This window comes from Chiloscyllium plagiosum, unplaced genomic scaffold (genome assembly GCF_037043375.1).
Source record: "Chiloscyllium plagiosum isolate Xiang-an unplaced genomic scaffold, Cpla_swu_hap1 HiC_scaffold_35, whole genome shotgun sequence".
In the NCBI taxonomy this organism is placed as follows: Eukaryota; Metazoa; Chordata; class Chondrichthyes; order Orectolobiformes; family Hemiscylliidae; genus Chiloscyllium; species Chiloscyllium plagiosum.
The window spans coordinates 19,475,364-19,496,199 of NW_028270173.1; the positions used below are offsets into that span (position 1 = coordinate 19,475,364).

Here is a 20,836-nt window from a genome sequence, read left to right on the forward strand (position 1 = left end):
TTCATTTATACATATGACGAAAAGCAGTAGACCCAGCACTGATCATTGTGACACACCACTGGTCACAGGGCTCCTCTTGAAAAGCAAACCTCCACCACCACCTTCTTCCTTTTATTTTCAAGCCAGTTCTGGTCCAAATGGCTAATTCTCCCTACATTCCAGGTGATCTTGCCTTGCTATCCAGTCTACCATGAGGAACCTTATGAAAAGGTTGACTGAAGTCTGTATTGATCATATCCAACACTCTGCTCTCATAAATTCTATTAGTTATTTCTTCAAAAAACTCGAACACATTCAAATCTGGCCTCACAGCCAGCGAACAATGTTGTGAAACATGAACGTGTTCAGAAACAATATACAAGGATGTTGCCAGAGTTGGAGAGTTTGAAATGTAGGGAGAAGCTGGAGAGGCTGGGGCTGTTTTCATTGGAGCATTGAATGCTGAGGGGGTGGCCTTATAGAAGTTTATAAAATCATGCAGAGCACAGACATGGTGAATAGCCAAGATCTTTTTATGAAGGTTGGAGAGTCCAAAAGTAGAGGGCATAGTTTTAAGGTGAGATAGGAAAGATTGAAATGGGACCTAAGGGGCAGCATTTTTTTAAAAATGTGAAATGAACTGCCAGAGGAAGTGGTGGATGTGGTAAAATTACAACAGTTAAAAGGCATCTGGGTAGGAATATGAAAAGAAAGAGTTGAGAGGGATATGGGTCAAATGCTGGCAAATGAGACTAGAATAATTTAGGATATCTGCTTGGCATGTATGAGTTGGACTATAGGGTCTGTTCCTATGCTGAACATCTCTATGACTCTTTCACTCTATAACTAATGTGAGGCAGAATTTCTTCAGCCAGAAGGTGTTTAATCTGTCAAATTCATTGTTGCAAAATGATGTGGAGACCAAGACATTGAGTGCATTTAAGACAGAGATAGAGAAGTTCTTAATTAGCAAAGGGACCAGGATTACAGGGAGAAGGTGGGAGAATGGGGATTGAGAAATGTATCAGCCATGATCAAATGGTGGAGCAAATACAATTAATGTATGACCTCATTCTGCTATGGACTTATAATATGGTCAGCAGACGCAAAACCAGCAATTGGTGACTGCTTTATATTTATAATCCCTAGACACCCATGAAATATATCAGCCACGACCAAGTGGTGGTGCAAACCTGACTGGTGTATGACATCATCATGCTCAAATATCTTATGGTCTTACAATATGGTCAGCAGAGGGGAAGCCGGCATCTATATATGTATAACCCCGAGTCACCTTCAGAAATGATAACATGGTATTCTTATCCTGTCAAGCTCCTGAATATCCTATTGAATGCCTCAATTAAAATTACTGTTTTTCACAAAGTGCTTTTCTTGCCATCTCAAAGCTTCCTCCAGCCCATGAAGTATTTCAGAATTGTATTCAATGTTAGAACGTGGAACGTAAAGCAGCCAGTCTGTACAGAGCAGTCGCCCATGAACATCAATGTAAACAGGTAATCTAATCATTGTGATATTGAATGAGGGATAAATATTGGCTGTGGGATTTTTTTTAATATTCACCCCCCACATGGGGTTTGGATCAAACTATCCTTGATCGGAGTGCAGTTCCAATACTGCAGCATTCCCTCAGTACTGCACTCGAGTGTCATTCTGTGTTTTTGTGATCATGTCACATACAGCAAGCTCAGGCCACCTACATTCTCCTTCAAATTATTAATACATGGGGTCTCATCACAGCTCACTGCACAAAACCACTTGGCACAGATCTCCAGTCAGAAAAACACCCTCCCATCATAGGTCCCATGTGGCATCTCCTACTGTATCAGCTAGCCATGAGGGCCATGGTTAAAGGCGTTGCTAACATCCATTTATGCAAAATTAACCACTCAGCATTCATCAGTCTTCTTTGTCAATTCCTCAAAAAACTCAGTGAAGTTTGTCAGAAGTGACCTCTCCTCTGCTTTGCCATTTAATAAGATGATAGCTCATCTGATCATTCCCAACTCCACTTTCCAGCCTAAACTACATAACCTTTGATTTCCTTCCTCATGACAAATCTGTCCATTTAAGCCTTGTATATATTAAATGACCCAGCCTCAACAGCCCTCTGCAGCAGCAAATTCTACACAAACACTGAGAATGCTGGAGAAACTCAGCAGGTCTGGCAGCAGCTGAGGAGGATTGAGAAATGTTTCAAATCCAGTGTGACTCTTGTTCAGACCTGCTTGTGTCTGTCCAGTGGGAGGGTGTAGAAAGGTGTTGATTTATATGATGGGTTCGAGAGGCTTCACAGTCCTTTTCTCACCACAGAGGCACAGCCCTGCAACATAAAGGGAATTCAAGAAGATAACATGGAGTCCTTGGTCGGCAGTGGGGAAGCTAATGCCTCAGCCTACTTGAAACCTAATTCATCAACCCTTTGAAATGGTCTGGAAGAATCTGAATTTCGCTGCCAATCACAAGGTATCCCACAAAAACAAAAATTGCTCGAGAAACTGGAACAGTGTCACTGAACCTAAATGTTGTCTCTTCTTTCTCTCCACTCACACTACCAGATTGCTGATTCTCACCAGCAATTTCTGTTTCTGTAGCACACCTTGGCAGTGAAAACTGAAGTTTGTAGCATATCTCATATTCAATGAACAAAGAATTGCAAATGCTGGAAATCTGAAATTAAACAGAAATTGATGGAGAAACTGTTTTCTCTGCACAGATGCTGCCACACCTGCTGAGTTTCAGTGTTCCTGGAATGGACTGATACAGAACATCATCTCAAAAATCCTCATTCACTGCCACCCAGTCAAATTCATCTTCATGTTATCACTGGCATTTCATTCCATGGGCTTCAATTATACTTCTGAATCTTTTATGTGACAATTTGTCAAAAGCCTTTTCAAAGTCCAGGATCAAATTCACTCTGAATCCTAATTGTGTCTTCAGTCGAAAGCTCAATAAATTCAGTTAACCATGACTTGCTTTGAATAAATCAACACTGGCTTTTCTCGATTATCCAGAATTGCTTCACTGTGTTGAATATTATCCTTAAAATTTCCCACCACCGAGATTAATCTCACTGCCCCGTAACTAACACTCCATTGACTCGAAACAGTGAATTTTAAAATAATGCAAAATGAAGTTGGTGTGCAAGGTATAAGGATACATATTCTGGAGAAATTTACAAATTTCCCACCTTCTTTCCCCCAGACTGAGACCGACCCCCCATCAGTTGACAGCTGGTAGGAGGCAGGGGGACGAGTTGAAATTATGGGATACACCTGTCAGTGCCCGTTAATCCCGCAGATTGTCAGCAGGGCAGAGTTTTTCCCACCGTCATTGCCTCCGGAATTGAAGAAGGGAAAGATCCTCTCAGTGAAAGTGTGGAGATGGGACATGGTGGCCGCATTGTAAAATGACATCTGTCCACCCTCATAGTCCAGGAAAACCCCGATCTTCCGGGGATTCACACTCGGAGAGAGGGGTGTGTCAGAAGGTGAAGTGGCTGCAAAATAATCACATCCGGGTCCAAGCCACACAATCCAGAATCCGGTCTCCGGGTTCAGTCCGATCCCCCCTTTCCTCTTCACAGACTCTCGGACCGCTCCCACAAACCACTCAGTCTTCTCCCCCACCTTCACCTCCCAGTAATGTCTCCCTGATGTGAATCCCTCTGATCCCAGGACACAGAGCCAGGAATCAAATCTCTCTGGGGAGTGAGGGAGCGGCTGCCGTTTGCCTCCGAGTCGCACACTGGTCCAGTCCTCAGACAGGATGAGCCAGGGATGGGCTGTGTTCGGATCCAGAGTCAGAGAGGCTGGAGTTGGGAGAGAGATCAAATAACACCGTCAGACTGAGAGAGGGAGGGAGAGTGGGAGGAGCAGCAAGTGAGGGTTGGAGAGATAGAGGGGGAATGGGAGTGGAGGGGGAGATAAGGAGAGTGTGGAAAAGGGGAGTTTGAAGGAGACGATGGTCATGGAAGAGGGAGTGAGTGAGGGAAAGTGCAGTGAGTGATGAGAGTGGAGGAATGAGGAGGAAGGATGAGTAAAGGGCTGGGAGGGAGGAGTGGGTGAGGTGAGAGGGATCATTTGGAGGAGAGTGGGTGGGGAAATGAGGAAGTGCACAGGAAGAACAGGAAGGCTTGGAAGGTTAAAGGGAGGGCGAGACCGAGGAGATGTAGGATAGAGGGTGGACAGTGAGGAGAGGTGGGAGAGAGAGAGGAGGGCAGTGTGAAGGGGTGGTATGAGACAGAAAAGTGTGGAGAATGAGGGGGAGCTTAGAGAGAGGTGAGCAATAGGACGTTTGAGTGTTCGGGTGAGAGTGATGGGAAGGGGTAAATTGAGGGAGTGGGAGGGAGAGAGCAAGTTGGGGAGTGCAGCATCATCTGGGGAGCCAGGAGAAGTGGGGAAAAGAGGGGGGAATTGTGGTGATGGGAAGTGTGATGGTAGTGGCACAGGTTAGAGTGTGCTGGGGAGGGTAAACTGAAGCAGAAGGTGAGGGGAGAGCGAGGGGCAGATAGTGTAGCAGAAGCAGAGGGAGAAGAAGCACTAGGGATTGGGGAGGGAGAGCGAGAGCAAAGGGGTATGGGACAGCATAGGGGAGTGTCAGATGGTGGGGGCCAGGAAAGGGAGGGGAGAGTGACAAGCAGAGTGTGGGATACAGGAGAGGTGGGGGAGAGTGAGGGGGTTCGTGAGAGTAAACAGTATGGACAGGGTGGGGTGAGGAAGAGGAGAGACTGAGAGTGAGGGATGGGGAATGGACTGGAATGTGAGATGGCTAGGTCCAGGAGGAAGACATGACTGAGGAGGGGAGAGTGAGGGTGATAGAAGGAGAAAGGAAGAGTGAGAGGAAGGGGAGAACGAGAAGAAGGGAAAGTGATGGGCAAGGGAGAACAGGGAAGGGAGCAATAACAAGATGGAGGGAACATGAGCCTGAGGGAAATGGAGATTGGGGAGGAGGGGACAGTAAGTGGAAGGCGGATGAATGCAAAAGGAAGGGGATAGTGAGATAATGTGAGTGGGTGGGAATGGGGATAGTGATGGGAGGCAGGAGTGATGGGCAACAAGGGAGTGGGGAGACGGTGGGAGGGTATAGTGTGGTTGCATTTGCAAGGGAGGGTTTAGGGAAGTAGGAGGGGATCATCATGAAGAATGGGAGGAAATGAGGGGAGGTTTTTAACCTCAGGGCAGGGGATGGAAGAGTAAAGAGATGGGGGGAGTAATGAAAGTGGGAATGAGTGTGAGTAAGGATGTGGGAGAAGATGTGGAGGTTTTGTGAGGGAAGGGACAATTTGGGATGGGGTTGGGAGATTGAATGACAGCATAGAATGGGAGGGTGAGGACAGGAGGTCTGCAAAATAAGTGGACATTTGAGGTTTGGAGGCCGGGAGAGTGAGTGGGAGGGTTGAGAGATGGAGATACGGTGAGTGAGGGAGGTGAGAGTGAGGAGGAAGGGATGGATGAGATGGAGAGGAGAAATACAGGTTCCATTTGGCCATGGGAGGGTGAGGGAGTGGGAGAGGAGAGTGAGTGCCAGGGAATGAGGGGGATATTCTGTATGAGGGAGAAGGGAGGGTTAAGAGTACCACGTATTAATCTGTATGTGGAAATGAGAGAGAACAAAATAAGGACTTGTGAGAATTCTGGAGGTGAATGCACTGGAGAATGAGGTGGAGTTTGTGGGGAAGAGGAGAGTCAACATGAACGGAGTGTAGGATGGGGGTTTTAAAGGAAGGAGAGAGTTGGGTCTCGGAAGTTGAGGAAGTCTGTGGAATGTGAAGGAGGTGAGTGAATTTGAGGATGAGATGGAGGGGAGATAAATGGAGGCAAGACTGAAGGGGAGTGGAGTGTGAGGAGGTAAGATTAAAATGGAGGGGAGAGTCAGGTGTGGGTGAAATCATGGCAGAGTGATTATGGAGGAACAGAGGAGATGGAGAAGGCAAATGTGAGATGGGAATGAGGGGCAATGTGAGGTAGAGAGAGAGAGATAGAGCAAAGCGAGGTTGAGAGGACAGTTACCAGATTGGGAAGCTGTACTTGAGAGTATAGTGAGGAAGATGGAAGAGTGAGCTGGGAGGGTGTGAGAAGTGAGCATGAGGGGGCTGTGAGATTGAGGGGGAAGGGGAGAGCAGGAGGGAGTGAGGCAGCATTGATGGGGAGGGAGATTGGAAAGTCTGGCTAACTAGAGTATAAAGGAGAGCTGGAGTGGCAAGGACAGTGAGGTTTGGAGAGTGAGGTGGAGGGGAGAGGGAATTGTGAAGGGTGGACAATGAAGGGAGGGTGGGGGAGGACTGAATGGTGAACAATCAAGAGGAATGGATGGATGTTGGGAATTTGGATGTGAGTGCGATGGAGCGTGGAGAATACAGTGAGGGTGTGGCCTGTCAGATTAAGGGACAGATGATAGCAGGTATAAACCAGGAGGAGAATGAGGTCAGGGGGAGATTGACTGGGATGGGAAGCTGAGCTAAAGGAGAGAGTGAATGAGAGGGAAGTGTGTATGGAGAGTGAGCAGGAGAGACAAGAGGGAGTGGGAGTCATGGGGATGTGGATAGAGAGAGTGGGTCAGAGATGGGAGTGGGAATTGAGCAGAGGGGACACATGAGAGCAGGAGAGAGTGGGGTGGGAGATCAGGAGGGAGTGTTGGTTAGAGGTAGGGAATGGTGAGTGAGATCCATGGAAGAGTGATGGAGAGGGAGGAGGAGGAGAGTGGGGCCTGTATAGAGATGGAAGGGGAATGCAGTGAGGGATAGGGACAAGGAGAGAGTGATGAGATGAATAAAAAGCTAGGCTGTGAGGTCATGAGTGTGGAGGAGGTGAGAGGCAGGGTGTAAGGGAAAAGAAGAGGGAAATTGGCAGCGAGGGGAATGAAAATGAGGAGAATGACTCAGAGGAGGAGAATCCAGGAAGAGGGGAGGAGAGAGTGAACGGGAGATGTGTGGGGGAGTGCCAAGAGAGTCGGGGTGAGTGAGAGGAGTGACAATGATGCTCCTGAAACAAGTTTAGGTTATCCTTGGCTTTTTCCAGAGGGGTCAGAAACACAAACCTTCTGATGTGTCTGGGTTGAATGGGCTTTAGAGCCAATTTGATTATAGCTAACAGAAGCTACCTCAGGCAAAACACATTCAAGATTTACAAAACTTTGGTGGCATGGTGGCACAGTGGTTAGCATTGCTGCCTCACAGCATCAGAGACTTGGATTCAATTCCCATCTCAGACAACTGTCTGTGTGGAGTTTGCACATTCTCCCAGTGGGTGTGCTGGTTTTCTCCCACAGTCCAAAGATGTGCAGATTAGGTGAATTGGCCATGCTAAATTGCCCATAGTGTTAGGTGTAGGGGAATGGGTCTGGGTGGGTTGCTCTTCAAAGGGTTGGTGTGGACTTGTTGGTCTGAAGGGCCTGTTTCCACACTGTAAGTAATCAAATTTAAAAAAAAAACATTTCGACACTGAAAGGAGAGTGACCAATTCTCCCAGGTCAAATTTGGTTTTGGTTTGGTTTTAGCAAGCAGCCAGCTTTTTTGAGGCTGCTGGTCAAAGAAACAGCTCCATGCTGATCCTCTCTCTCTCTCTCTCTCTCTCTGATATCTCTCCTGTGAGAACCTGGGTTTGATTTTTCCTTTTTTTGCCAAGGGGGTGTTCATGGGGATGTTGTAAATATTTGGAACAGCATCATTAAGTTGCAATAGAGTTGTTTCGGTTTTTAAATACTTATGTTATTCTAAATTTGGTTTTTGTTCATGTGTAAATAAATACTGCTTTGTTTCAAACTGAATGGTTGGGCCAGCTGCATCCATCCTGGAATATCCACTGTACACCTACTGAAAACAATTAGAAATGTTAGGTCTGGGCTACCTTCTTGAAATGTTTTGAGGGAGTTTGGCCTGGTCCATAACAGGGGAGTGAAGAGTCAGGGGGATGTGAGTGTCAGGGATTTAGAATGATGTGGGAGAGTAATTGGAGAGTCGGCTGGACGAGAAAATGAGGGGAAGTGCAATTGAGAGGGGAGAGGGAGGATAAGTGGATATGAGTAAGTGGGTCAGGTGAGTGTTGTGTTGACTGTAAAGGGTAAGGAGAGAGAGGGGGAGGGGGAGAGTGATTGACATTAGAGCTTGCAGGGAGCTGGGGAGTAGGTTGGGGTGTGGAGTGGGGAGGGGAGTGTGAGGAAGAAAGGTCAATGAAGGAGAAGTGTAAGAGATTTGGGGCATTGTTGAAAGGAGTTGTTTTGCTGGAGGGAGGGAGTGAGGGCGAAGAGGGAGAGGAGATGGGGTTGGAAGCAAGGTTGAGGAGATAGGACAACTTTGGGATGGTGGATGGGAGTTTGTGAAGTGAGAGAAAGGGGGATAGAGTGAGGCCTGAGCAATGTGAGGAGGAAGGGAGTCTTCACAAGGAAGAATTTTAAAAACAAAGAGCGTTACTTAAACAGAGAAGACCTGCAGAATTGCACGATACAGAGTGATCTGGGTGTTTGAGTGTGTGAGTCAGAAAATGTTATGATGCAGGAACAGTGAGTAATTAAGAAGGTTAATGGGAAGTTAACCTTTATCTCAAGATAAGATGAACTTAACAGTAAAAATGATATCTTTTAGCTATAGAGAGAATTGGTAGAGAGAGAGAGAGAGAGAGAGAGAACCTGCACTGTTACTATCATCTGTATCACACACCAGCTGTCCAGCCGACTGAACTAATCGACCGACATAGCCATAGATTAATACAGCCCTTCAGCCCATTGTGGAAATGCTAGTCATCAAGGGTCTATCAAGCTCTATTCCATTTCCCAGCAACTAGGGAACTTAGGGAAATAAATAGTGATGTCTTGGAAAGAGTTCATATTACAGAAGAGGATGTGCTGTGGAGGTCTTCAATTGTACAAAGCTAGTTATATCCCCAGGACAGGATCAGGTGTTTACCAGAAACTAGGGAAGAGATTGCTGCACCGATTACTGACATACTTGTATCATCAACAACCACAGGTGAGGTGCCAGAATTGGAGGTCGGCTAATTTGGTGCCATTATTTGAGAAAGGCTGTTAGGAAAAGTGAGGGATCTATAGACCAGTGAGCTTTACACCAGTGGTAGGTAAGTTATTGGAGTGGGTGATACAGGATATACATGCAATTGGAAAGGCAAGGACTTAATAGGAATAGTCAACATGGCTTCATAAGTGGGAAATTGCATTTTGATTGAGTTTTTTTTGAAGAGGTAATAAAGAAGCTGGATAAAGACAGTAGTATACGTGGTCGAGATGGACTTCAGCAAAGCATTCAACAAGGTTCTGCATGGTAGACTGGTTAGTAAGGTTAGATCTCTTGGGATCCAGGGGAAGGTAGCCAATTCAGTACAAAATTGGCTTAAAGGTAGGAGTCAGAGTGTGATGGTATGACTGGAGGCCTGTGACTAGTGGTGTGCCACACAGATCAAGGTTGGGTCCCACTGCTTTTGGTCATGTGTATAAATCATTTGGGTGTGAACATAGGAAGTATAGTTAGTATATTAGAGACAAAACATTTCAGATGCTGGAATCCAAGGTGGACAAGCAGGAGGCTGGATGAACACAGTAAGCCAGGCAGCATCAGGAGATAGAGGCCTGAGGAAGGGTTGCATCTGAAACGTCGAATACTCCATCCCCTAATGCTGCCTGGCTTGCTGTATTCTTCCAGCCTCTTGCTTGTTAGTAAAGTGGCTGATGACATGAAAATATCGTGTAGTGGGCTGAGATGGAGTTTAATTTAGATAAATGTGAGGTGTTGTATTATGGTCAGGCAAATCAGGCCAGTTGATGGTGGGACCCTGGGGAGTGTTACTGAGCAGGAGACCTGAGGGAGCAGGTACATGATTCCTTGGGTTGGAGTTGCAGGTGGACAGGGTGGTGAATAGGGAGTATGGCAAACTTACCTTCATTTGTTGGAGTGCTGAGTGTTGAAATGTTGGGGTGTAATGTTGTGACTGTGAAGGCCATTGGTGAGGCACATTGGAGTGTAGTTCTGGTCACCATTCAATGGGGTAAGTATGTTGTGAGATTCGAGAGTGTGTGGAGGGGACTTACAGGGGTGTTGCTGGGTCTGGAGGGTTTGAGTTTTAGGATATGGCTGAATAGGCTGGGACATCTTTCCCTGGAATGTCGGATGTTGAGGGGTGACCTTATCAAGGTTTATCAAACCATGAGGGGGATGGAAAGGGTGAATAGCCAATGTATTTTCCCCAGGGTAGATGACTCCAAAAGTAGAGGGCATAGGTTTACTGTGAGATGGGAAAGGTTTAAAAAGAACTTGGGAATTAACTTTTTCACGCAGAGGGTGATCCGTGTATGGAATAAGCTGCCAGAAGAAGTGGTGGAGGTGGGATTAATGACAACATTTAAAGGGCATCTGTATGGGTACATGAATCGGAAGGATTTAGAGGGATATGAGCCAAATGCTGGCATATTGAACGAGGTCGGTTTGGGATAGCTGATCAGTGCAGACTGATTGGATGGAGGCATCTGTTTCCATCTTGTGTGACGCTATCATTCCATCTGAATAACTTCCTAAATGTTGCAAAGATTTCTGTCTCCTTTCAGGCAGTGAGTTCCTGAGACTGATAGCCATCCAGGGTAAAAATATCATCCTTAATTCCCCTCGAAAACCCTTGCTCCTTCTCTTAAATCTATGTACCTGTTATTGCCCAAATCATTAAGGGGAAAAGTCTACCCAGTCTGTCACCCTCATAACTTTCATCAGCTTCTCCCCTCAGCCTTCTCTGCTTCAATGAAAACATCCCCAGCCGATCGAGTCTGTCTTCAGAGGTGAAACGCTCCAGCCCAGGCAACATCTTGGCGAATCTCAGCTGTTCCAGCCCTGCCCTGTCTCCTATTGGATTTTCTACACACTGCCTTAAATAGATCACATGGAGACACTTTAAGAATTCTGTCCTGTCCGAGCCCTTCACAATCTGCCTGTCCCAGTGCATACAGGGGAAGTTCAATTCCCCTGATATTATGACCATTTGTTTTAGCACTTTTCTGAGATTTGCGACACATCAGCATTTAATCTATCTCTGATTATACTCTACAGCACACTCCCAACAATGTCATTCCCAATTTTTATAAAGTTCTCCCTATGTGGCCTCAGTGGAGTGGAAAATGAGACGCTGTTCTTCCAGTTTGTGCTGATCCTCGAGCTGGATGAACATTACTCATTTCCCACTGCAGCCTTCAGATCTCAGAGCTGAAACCAATAATGTTAGGGTTTGAACAATTTCTTCCATGTTTTACCCACATGGACACTCTAGCCTCTGTCATGATATGGGCTAATTTCATGACCCGTTTTTAATCTCCTGCATTGTTATTAGAAACAATGAAATGTGTAATTACCCTCTGTGTCACTGAACTTTTCCACGACAAAAAAATACCATTCAAACTGATGATTTTTTCATCATCACAATGCTGTTTCTGTGACCTCACTGTTCACAGATTGATTCTCTTATTTCCTACATTACAACAGGGAATATTTATCAAAAATATATCAGTGGTTCAGAAGCTCTTTGGGTTATGCTGTAGGCACATGGGCGATATTTGAACACAATTTGATTTATCATACTCTCCTCTGTCATGAATTCCTTGTTATCAGGATTTGCGTTAATTATTCACATGGCTATTCATTGCTCCTTTATTTTCCATTTGGTCCCATATTCCCAACATCACAAATCATACACTTCCCTCATCTGGAAGTGAAGGCAGTTTTCCAGATACCTGTTTCCTCCTGCAGGACCACCCAGCACCTTCTCATATTCCGAACTCTTGGAAAACAGACCATGAAACACTGCACTGAATCAGAACCCTCATGTTGAATTGGGCCTCTGATCAAACTAATGGAGCAGCAACTGGGTTCACTGCTTGATCAATGAGATTACTGAAAATATTGAAACAGTGGCTCAATGGTTAGCATTGCTGCCTCACAGCACCAGGCATCTGGGTTCAATTCTAGCCACACGTGATTGTGTGGAGTTTGCACATTCTCCCATGTCTGTAGGATTTCCTCCCACAGTCCAAAGATGTGCAGCTTTTGTCTATTATGCCCATGGATGAGTAGACTTGTTGGATCAGCCATGGCAAATATTGAGTTACAAGGATATAGTGGGGATTCGGTCCAGGTGGGATGCTCTTCAGAGGGTCAGTGTGGACTCGAAGGACTCATTGGCTGCTTCCGCACTGGAGGGATTCAGTGATTCTATCAGTCTCACTAACACTCCCCTTTTCACACTCCCCTTACAGATATTTATAAATGTTTGACAATGTTAAATCTATGGATATTTATCAGATTCAGCAGGTCTGGCAGCATCTGTGGACAAAAATCAGAGTTAATGTATAGGATTGAGTGACCCTTCCTCAGAAGTCATGGTAGCTAGGAAAATGTTGGTTTATATTCAGAAGATAGAGTGGGGAATGGGTAAGGAGTAAATAATAAGTGGGGATAGAGCCCAAAGAGAGAGAAGAGCAGTTAGGCAGACAAAGGAGTGGATAATGATTTGGCTGGAAGGTTGAATAACTGTTAATGGAGACTGTTAGTGGGTTACAATGGGTGGTGCCTAATAGCAAACTCTGTGCTAACAAGGCCTGGTTGTGTGTGTTGTGGTAACAACATGGGAGAGGTCAGAACCCAAAGTTATTGAATTCAATATTGAGTCTGGAAGCTTCAGGATACCCTTCCGAAAAATGGAGTGTTGTTCTTCCAGCTTGCACTGAGCTTCACTGGAACACTGCAACAAGCCTGAGACAGAGGTGTTGGCCAGATTACACGGTGGCGTGTTAAAAGGCAACTGGAAGTTCAAAGTCTTTTTTGGCAAACAGAAAGCAAGCATTCTGTAAAGTGACCAAGCAGTCGACCCTTTATATGCCCAATAGAGAGGAGGCCACATTGTGAGCAGCAAATGCAGTAGGCTAGATTGTGAGATGTGCAGGCAGGTGGAAGATGTGTTTGGGTCCTGGGATACTGAGGAGGGAGGAAGTAAACAGACAGATGTTACACCTTTGGTGGTTGCAGGAGAAGGTGCGGTGAGGCTGTGAGGGGTGTTGGAAGTAACCGGGGTGTCCCAAAGGGAATAGTTCCTGCGAGAGGCTGACAAGGGATAGGTGGTGTGTAGTATTTGGTGGTGGCACCTCGCTGGAGTTAGTTGAAATGACAGCAAATGATTTTCTGGATGGGAATGCTGGTGGGATGGTAGGTAAGTGTGATAGCCATGCTTCTGTTGTGGGTAACGTGTTGGAAAAAAAGTTATAAGAGATAGGATTTATAATCATTTAGAGAGGAATAAATTGATTGGGAATAGTCAACACATATTTGTGAAGGGTGGGTCGTGCCTCACAAACCTTACTGAATTCTTTGAGAAATTAACCAAACAGTTGGATCAATGTAAAGCAGTTGATGTGGTGCATGTGGATTTCAGTTAAGCATTTGATAAAGTTCCCCATGGTAGGCTATTGCATAAAATACGGAGGCATGGGATTGAGGGTGATTTAGCGGTTTAGATCAGAAATTGGCTAGCTGGTTGAGGGGACATGTTCATTCTGGAGTTTAGTTGCTGCTGGTATACCACAAGGATCTGTTTTGGGGCCACTGCTGTTTGTCATTTTTATAAATGACCGAGATGAGGGCGTAGAAGGATTGGTTAGTAAATTTGCGGATGACACTAAAGTCAGTGGAGTTGTGGATAGTGCTGAAGGATGTTGCAGGTTACAGAGGGTCATAGATAAGCTGCAGAGCTTGACTGAGAGCTGGCAAATGGAGTTTAATGCAGAAAACTGTGAGGTGATTCACTTTGGAAGCAGCAACAGGAATAAAAATTATTGGAATAAAAGGTACAGGAATAAAATTAATGGTAAGATTCTTGATGGTGTAGATGAACAGAGAGATCTCAGTGTTCATGTACACAGATCCCTGAAAGTTGCCAACCAGACTGATAGGGTTGTTAAGAAGGCATTCGGTGTGTTAGCTTGAGAGATTAAGTTTCAGAGCCACAAGGTTGTGTGCAGCTGTGCTTGGAGTATTGCATACAGTTCTGGTCATTGCATTATAGGCAGGATGTGGAAGCTTTGGAAAGGGTGGAGAGGAGATTTACTCGGATGTTGCCTGGTGTTGCGGGAAGGTCTTATGAGGAAAGGCTGAGGGACTTGAGGCTGTTTTCATGAGAAGAATATTGAGATGTGACTTAATTGTGACATATAAGATAATCAGATGGTTAGATATGGTGGAGAGTGAGAGCCTTTTTCCTCAGATGGTGATGGCTAACATGAGGTAACATAGCTTTAAATTGAGGCGTGGGAGATATAGAACAGATGAGAGAGGTAGTTTCTTTACTCAGGGAGTATTAGGGGCGTGGAATGCACTGCCTGCAACAGTAGTAGACTTGCCAACTTTCAGGGCATTTAAATGGTCATTGGATAAACATATGAATGAAAATGGTATAGTGCAGAATAGACAGGCTTCAGATTGGTTTTCATAGGATGGCGCAACATCAAGGGCCAAAAGGCCTGGACTGCGCTGTAATGTTCTATGTTCTCTGTAAGACTAAGGGGAACCCTATTGCTGTTGCAGGGTGGGGAAGAGAGGGATACGTGCGGAAGTGTGGGAGATGGGCTGGTGCAATTCAGGGCCCTGTCAACAACATTGCTGGGGAATCCTCCGTTGAGAAAAAAGGTGGACATTGTAGACATGTACCCTAGACATTTGTGGGAAACTAGGGAAGTGATTGCTGCACCCCTGACTGAGATATTTATATCATTGATAGTCACAGGTCAGGTGCTGGAAGAGTGGAGATGGGAAGGGAAAGCCAGGGAACTATAGACCAGTGATCCTGATATCAGTGGTGGGCAAGTTGTCAAAGGGAATCCTGAGGGAAAGGGTTTACTTGCATTTGGAAAGGCAAGGACTGATTAGGGATGGTCAAAATGCCTTTAAGCATGGCAAATCATGTCTCATGAACTAGATTGAGTTGTCTAAAGAAGTAACAGCACGTATTGATGAGGGATCAGCAATGGACCTGATCTACACAGATGTCAGTAAGTCCTTCAACAAGATTCCTCATAGTAGACTGGTTAGCAAGGTTAGATCTCATGGAATACAGGGAGAACTAGCCATTTGGATAAAGAACTGGCTCAAATGTAGAAGACAGAAGGTGGTGGTGGAGGGTTGCTTTTCAGACTGGAGGCCTTTGACCAGTGGTGTGCCACAAGGATTGGTGCTGGGTCCACTGCTTTTCAGCACACAAATAAATGATTTGGATGTGAACATAAGAGATATAGTTATTAAGTTTGCAGATGACACCAAAATTGAAAGTGTAGTGGACAGTGAAGAAGGTTATGTCAGAGTACAACTGGATTTGATCAGATGAGCCAATGGATCAAAGAGTGGCAGATGGAGTTTAATTTAGATAAATTAGAAGTGCTGCTTTTTGGAAAGGCAAATCTTAGCAGGACTTGTACACTTAATGGTAAGGTCCTGCGGAGTGCTGCTGAGCAAAGAGACCTTGGAATGCAAGTTCATAGTTCATTGAAAGTGGAGTTGCAGGTTAATAGAATAGTCAAGAAGGCATTTGGTATGCTTTTCTTTATTGGACAGAGCATTGCGTATTGGAGCTGGGACGCCATGTTGTGGCTGTACAGGACATTGGTTCGGCCACTTTTGGAACATTGTGTGCAATTCTGGTCTACCTTCTATCAGAAGAATATTGTGAAACTTGAAAGGGTTCAGAAAGGATTTACAAGGATGTTGCAGGATTTGAGCCATGGGGAGAGGTTCAATAGGTTGGGGCTATTTTCCCTTGAGCATCAAAGGCTGGGGGGTGACCTTATAGAGTTTATAAAATCACAAGGGATATGATAGGATAAACAGACAGGGTTATTTTCCCTTGGGGTGAGGGCATCCAGAACTAGAGGGCATAGATTTTGGGTGAATGGGGAAAATATAAAAGAGACCTCAGGGATACCTTTTTCATACAGAGGATGGTGTGTGTATGGAATGAGCTGCCAGAGGAAGTGGTGGAGGATGGTAAATTCACAACATTTTAAAGGCATCTGGATGTGTTTATGAATTGGAAGGGTTTAGATGGATATGGGCCAAGTTTTGCCAAATTGGACTCTATTAGATGAAGGTATTAGATTAGATTACATTACAGTGTAGAAACAGGCCCTTCGGCCCAACAAGTCCACACCGACCCGCCGAAGCGAAACCCACCCATACCCCTACATTTACCCCTTACCTAACACTACGGGCAATTTAGCATGGCCAATTCACCTGACCCTGCACATCTTTTGGACTGTGGGAGGAAACCGGAGCACCCGGAGGAAACCCACGCAGACACGGGGAGAACGTGCAAACTCCACACAGTCAGTCGCCTGAGGCGGTCTGGTCAGCATGGATGAGTTGGACTGAAGGGTCTGTTTCTGTGCTGTACATCTCGATGACTCTATGATTCTAAGTATATACTCTACACACAACCAACAGGATCAATGTTATACACAAAATACCATGTGAAGACTGCCAAAAACACTACATGAGTAAACAAATAAGGGGCTGGAACAACACAGCAAGCCAGGCAGCATCAGGAGGTGGAGAAGGCAATGTTTTGGGTATAAACCTTCATTGGGCAAACAGGAAGGAAATTAGCCACTAGGGTTCAAAACCACAAACTAGCCAGCAAGTGACATGATCACTTAGCACTTATGTCACTTCACATTAACAATGACAGACACCAATTCGACTGAGACAATATATCCATTCTAGGACAAGCCAAACAGAGATATGTCAGAGGAATTCCTGGAAGCCTCACACTAATCCCTGAACTCCATTAACAAATAGGAAGAGTTGGACCCCATTTACCAATCACTAAGATACAAAACCAACAACAAAACTGGAAATGGTACCATCAACCCTAGCAGAGTGGGACAGAACACCAACACTTCATCTAAGGCACCCTGATGATGTTACTGAGAATAGGGATGAAACATCTGTGAACTAACTTACCAACTCAGCAAGGAAATTAACAATCTGTTCATAACCTGAGCTACAAATCTTTGCAAATACGCTGAAGAAAGTTCCTCAAAATATTGTTCTGTGTCCCAGAATTAACAACACCTGATGTGAAGGTTTAAACTGGTACCTGAGAGTCCCTGCATAACTGGATTTATCATCAAGAAAATGAATACATGTGTTTACCTGGGTGAATGGTGTGTATCATTTCTTTCCAGACTGTGTAGTGTAAAGGGCCAGAGAACTTTCCAATAGACAGAGAGGGATCTGCAGCTGAGAGTTTGTTCTTGTTGTCACTAACCCTATGAATATTGAACAGATTACGTTATAAATTATTAAACTCAAATCATAAATTATTTCAGTATTGTTCACATTTCAGTCAATGGGCGAAAAAATGTTCATCTTATTTTTGTAAATTGATCCAAACTGAATTCAATAATACAAGGGCAAGGATTGGAAACCCCCCAGATCCAGAGAAATGTCCATATCCCACTAACAGATCAGTTACTGATACATCACATTGCACCATGTGTAATACATGGGTGCCACAACCCTCCAAGAATTTTGCTGCTCTATTTCTGACCTCTTGACCATCTCTGATTTTAGCCTCTCCCCCCCAACCCCCATTGGAGGTTGGACTTTCAGTTGCCGAATGCCTCAGCTCTGGAATTCCCTCCCTGAACCTTTCTATTTCTCTGTTCCTCTTTCCTCCTTTAAGTTGCACTAAAACCTGCACCAATGACCTGGATTAATAGTTCAGTGTGACTTTTCTATAATTTCCAACACACCTGTAAAGTACCTCAGAACATTACATTACATTAATTAGGATTTAGTTTCTGATTTTGGAATTATTGTACCCTTTATAAAGTCTAGGTGCAATTAGTGTTGTAAAAGGTGAAACAAAATAATTCTCCCTTTAAACTCTGACTGCCTCGGTTTGGTCAGGAGCCATGCAGGAACAGGGATGGCCATTCTCTGGAAACGTGGGCCCTGTCTCTCTCTCAGGGTCAGGAGGAAGGGCACAGTCACACAAACAACACAAATCAGGGCAGTGATCACTTCCAGCCTGAGAACCAGGTTGTGCTATATCCAGGCACCCTGTCATTGTTCGCAATATCATGGAACAGTTTTATCAAAGCTAATACTGTTTTAACCCTGTAACAATCTTGTTATCAGAAAAAAAACACTTGTTTATGAACCATAACTGGAGTTACTGTCACCCAATAAATGACCTTTTAGAGCTGCGACAATAACAAGGAAATAACCCCATAATAACCCGTCCCTGAGTTATTGAGCAAACTGTGCAGGGTTTCAGTAAAGAGCATGTCCTACCTTCTCTTCTGACAAGCTTCCTCCTGAAAGAAATGAATCACAAACATTGAGGATGGCAGTAACAGATTTCAGGAGGAGACAGACAGGCTGTTGAAATGAACAGGCACAACGCGGAAGTGTAAAGTGATATATTTTGGAAGGAAGACTGAGGAGAGGGTAAAATAATCCGGTATTCCCGAAACGCATCAGAGTGTAGAAGCGATTAATTCAGTGACAGTGTCGCAATAATCCAGTCATAGATTGACTTGAATACTATATTTTTTAGCAATTGCTTTATTAATTAACAAGTACCATGAGTTTTTTTTTTGTAACTGGGTGAAATTCCATTACCTAACCTGGAATATATTCCCTCACCGTCAAAAATATGAGCTCGTCTTTTTGCTCCATCTGTTTCTGTAACTTTGAGAGTTCCTCCTCAATAGAATTTAAATTCTCCTGAATCTCTCGAAGGGTTTTCTCCATTGGTTCTACAATCCTCTCCTCTTCTTCCCTGAGATCTCTGAGTAAACGCTGCTCTTTCTCAGTGAGAATCTGGTGAACTCGGATGTGATGTGGGTCTGCAGACTGCTCGCCTGTTCCTACCAAATGAAATGTGAAACCTCATTAATGTCCCACGATAAAGGGAACAAAACTAACCCAGATCCCAGAAAATCAGCACAGGGAGAGCTCACCCTCACTTCGGAAATCCGTTTCTGGGTCAGTTCCGCTTGTTGAACCGCCGATTTTTTCTCTGTAAGAGAGTCCAAGGAAGATTTTATCTTTTTCTAGGATTTGGAGAGAAATTACAGAGTTAGATCCGTTAGTTCGGGTGTTGGATCAGGAATGTGTGAAACGCGCAGTTCGTGACATATTCTCTCTTTTACCTTGTAGATTTCAACAGCCTCATTGATCGGCAGGAAGCGGTGCTCTCTGTGTTCCCGCGAATCTCTACAAATCAGGCAGATCAATTTCCTGTCAGTTTCACAAAACAGCTTCAGATCTTCCTGATGTACCTCACAGTGAGGTTTACTTTCCTTCTCTTTCGGATCCAGCTTTAATTTTCGAGCCTCCTCAGCCAGATTCGCTAAGGCCCGATTTACCCTGAGGTTTCTGTCCGGAAACACCTCTCGACATTCCGGGCAGGAGTTTATCTCCTTCTTTTCCCAACTCTGGGTGATACAGGAGCGGCAGAAATTGTGTCCACATTCCAGTATAACCGGATCGGTGAAGAAATCCAGACAAATGGGACAAACTGCCTCCTCGGTCAGTCTCAGGAGCTGCTGTCTGGAAGCCATGATCAAACTCAGCACTTCCTGATTCAAACTGTTCCCAGTCTCACTGTTCCTCCGCAGGTAAACACGTTCAGGTCATCGATTTCCCGATGAATTTCACTGCAAACAATTATTACTTTCCACTTTATTCTCCCGATATTCTGACAGAGACGAATCGAAACATTCATATATTGAAGAAAAAAACGCAACTCGAACAGGGAGAGGGAGTCGGGAGGGTGAAGACCCAGGAGGGGCAGAGAGAGAGAGAGACAGAGAGGGGGCGGGGGTGAAGATGGGCGGGGAGCGAATTTTCCCTGAATTTTGCTGAACTCACTGCCCACGACAAACCCTTTGGTGCAACCTGGTGTAAGATCCAGATCACTGAGCTGGGTTGTGTGAATGACTGCACCCGCTCACCCTCAAACACAATGTATTCGGTATCGAGAAAATGAGATGACAGATACTGAGGCAGTCTTTCTGGGGATCCGGTCTGAAAGACTCTTATATTTAAATATCGTTTTTCACGTCACTAAGCTTTATCAAGGTAAAATCACACAACACCAGGGTATAGTCCAACAGGTTTATCTGGAAGGACAAGCTTTCGCTGCTCCTTCGTCAGGAGCTAGTGAGGCAGGATCACGAACACAATTTTTTTGTAAAATATGTAAATATCACACAAATGTTGCGATATATTGAACAAACCTAGATTGCTGTTAAATCTATCATCACTTAAAATGGGTGGCAGGTTTCGATTGATTAATACGTAAATCCCAGAACTTGATTCAAGTCACAGTCCCGAGATAACTTTCGGTTTTATTATTAAAATAAAGCAGCATCTCAGCTCAGACAATGCCTGAAAGGTGTGAGGTTAGAGTGTGTCTGTATTCCAACCAGAAGGCAGACTGATTTTGCTACTGCAGCAGCGGGAGCGGGGAGAGTGAGGAGCTGGGTGGGAGCGGTCGAATTGCGCTCTGGGAAGGTGAGGGAACTGAATTATTTGGGCTCAACCCTCCCATTCCCCACCCCACTCTGGGCTCGCCTTCATTCTCCCCCCCCCCATACCACCTTTCAATCTCCTTTCCTTTCTCTCTCTCTCTTACCTTTCCTCCCTCCCCATTCCTCCGCCTTACCCATCTTCCTCATCCCTCCACTCTCATCACACACTGCACTCTCCCTCACTCACTCCCTATCCCTGACTATCCCCTCCTTCAAATTCCCCCTTTTCAGATTCACCTTATCTCGCCTCATCCCGCTCCCT

General features: G+C 45.0%; 1 protein-coding gene and 1 pseudogene across 2 annotated transcripts in view; one reads left to right on the forward strand and one right to left on the reverse strand.

Moving 5' to 3' along the window:
• Positions 1-20,836, forward strand: part of LOC122547595 (uncharacterized) — a 715,380-nt gene that overhangs the window by 327,184 nt on the left and 367,360 nt on the right.
• LOC148140411 (zinc-binding protein A33-like) lies at positions 3,085-19,602 on the reverse strand (annotated as a pseudogene). Its single transcript, XR_015753053.1, has 6 exons — positions 19,192-19,602; positions 19,000-19,092; positions 18,683-18,906; positions 18,329-18,351; positions 17,183-17,298; positions 3,085-3,847 (listed from the first exon to the last, which is right to left on the reverse strand). The product of XR_015753053.1 is annotated as a zinc-binding protein A33-like (transcript).